The sequence below is a fragment of the Penaeus monodon genome, chromosome 22 (assembly GCF_015228065.2).
Source record: "Penaeus monodon isolate SGIC_2016 chromosome 22, NSTDA_Pmon_1, whole genome shotgun sequence".
Lineage (NCBI taxonomy): Eukaryota > Metazoa > Arthropoda > Malacostraca > Decapoda > Penaeidae > Penaeus > Penaeus monodon.
In genome coordinates this window covers 36945404-36947658 of record NC_051407.1, presented here as the reverse complement: position 1 = coordinate 36947658, position 2255 = coordinate 36945404, and the positions used below count along the sequence as shown (strand labels likewise).

At 38.4% G+C, this 2255-nt stretch overlaps 1 pseudogene; it reads left to right on the top strand.

Annotated features, from left to right (window-relative positions):
• The first annotated feature begins 175 nt into the window (after positions 1-175).
• Positions 176-2239, top strand: LOC119587422 (annotated as a pseudogene).
• The last annotated feature ends 16 nt before the right edge of the window (positions 2240-2255 follow it).

The following is a 2255-nucleotide window of genomic DNA, read 5'->3' as shown; positions in this document are numbered from 1 at the left end:
ACGTTTTTTTTCCTTTTTTTCAGGTTTCGTATCAGGGGAAATGAAAAGGGAAATTAATACATTTTATTTTTGTTCTGGGGCCCAGTGGGCTAAGGCACCCAAGTAGACAGTGTTGGAAATGTTGCTTCTCTGATACGCAAAAGAATAGAACTCAACTAGTTCTACAGACTGGAAAATGGCGACGACCGTAGGCCTCTGGGGCGGGTGCCTCCCCGACATCTCCCCCTTATTTTATTTATTTTTATCTTTAAGGGGTAATACCCTGAGGTACTGACGCAATTGGGAAAAAGCCCCCCTTTTGAGATTATTGAAATAATCCAGTGCAGGGGAAAATTTAAGACTATCAAGCAAGAGATTCAGCCCTGGAAAAGCAGCAGTTTCAAAGGGTACAATGTTTGTAGCACATGTAAGCATTTTTCTTTTTGGATTTTGTGATTTTTGGTATAGATCAATCAGTTGAGTAGATAAGTACTCCATTCAGGAAAGGATTTTATTTAGAGGTCATTTTATTAGGAGGATTTTTCTTATTGGGAAATTGTATTAACATAAAATGGTTCAGTTAAAGAGGAAAATTAATGATAGATAGAGATGGTTGTAATATCACTTTACAAAGAATAGGAATGAGTGAGAATAAACTTTGACATAAATAATGCTGATAAAACAATACGGCATCATGTAATGTGGAATGTTTAATCCCACCTTTTTTTCTTATAAAACTCTCCAGGAAGAAAGTCGGTGGTATCAACATACAAATGATTTTATTTTCTTATATTCAAATGTTCTTCCCAGTAACAGATGGCCCTCTCTCTGGTATCAGAATCATTGACCTAACTCGAGTCTTCCCGGCCCATTTGCCACGATGGTTCTCAGTGACCTAGGAGCAGAAGCCCATAAAAGTAAGAGTAATACTTTCTCCTCTTTCTATTTAGAGACAAAAACAAGATCAAATATTGCTTATATAGTTATTAAAAAAAGGGATGCAATGCACTTTCCTTAAATATTACAGAGTATACAGGATCAAATATTGCTTATTAAAAAAAAGGACCCAGTGAACTTTCATAAATGTTCATTTTTTTTTTATACCTTTACTTTTGCTGTAAGGGCAGCTTAAGTTGTTGCCAGTAATGCTGTTTTTTTAGAAATTTAGGAAGGCAGAAATCTGCACTGGTGCTGCAGTCAAAAGCTTGCTTTTATTTTAAACTATCTATATATGCTTTTAAATATATAGATAGTATGTACATGGGGTGGGGCAGGAGCCTATAGCTAGGTTGATGAATAAAGTTGGTCGTACAGTACATTTTTTTCTTAACTTTTCTTTTTTTTGATAGGAGCTTATTTCTTTATAGTTTTGACTATAAAAGAGAATGTTTGCCTTTTATATGATTTTTTTTTTTTTTCTGATTAAGAACTGATAAAACATAGAACTATTGCATATACAAGTAATTTCTTTAATTTTCAGGGGGAACATCCACAGAAAGGGGATGAGACAAGAGGTTGGGGCCCCTCCATTTGCTGGCTCAGAAAGCTGTTATTCCTCAGTGTGAATCGCAATAAGCAGGTATTTCCATGATGAAAAAGGCTGAAGGTTTTTCTGTATATACGTGATCTTGCCAAGCAGAGTGATGTTTTGATAGAAAATTTTTATTCCTGGAGCCTTGGATCGTATTGGCTTGGGTTATGATGCACTGAAGACCATTGCCCCACAGCTCATATATTGTAGCATCAGTGGCTATGGTCCCCCTGGGCCATACCAAGAGACCAGGGTTTTGATGTTATTGCAGCTTCAGTAGGTGGTCTTTTTGGAGTGACAGTCCTGAAGACGGGGGAGCCATGCAAAGGGGGGAGTTGCCATGACTGATCTGACAACAGGTCTGTATGCTCATGGAGCTATTATGGCAGCCTTGCTTGACAGACAAAGAACAGGAAATGGACAAAAGATTGATTGCAATCTTTTGTCTACACAGATTTCTTGCATGGTAAACCTGGCATCTAATTACTTAAATGGGGACAGAGAGGCAAGAGATGGGGGACAGCACATGAAAGCATTGTTTTCCCTACCAGGCTTTCCCGACTAGAGATGGCTACCTCACCATTGGTTCTGGCAACAATGGAACCAGTTTGCTGCTCTGTGTAAAGCCTTTGGGTCTCACAAACCGTTGGATGACAATCGGTTTGCCACAACGCACTTAGAGTCAAGAATCGAGATGATCTTCTAGTGACACAGAAAGAGAGGTTCGGCAGAAAACAAACAAGGG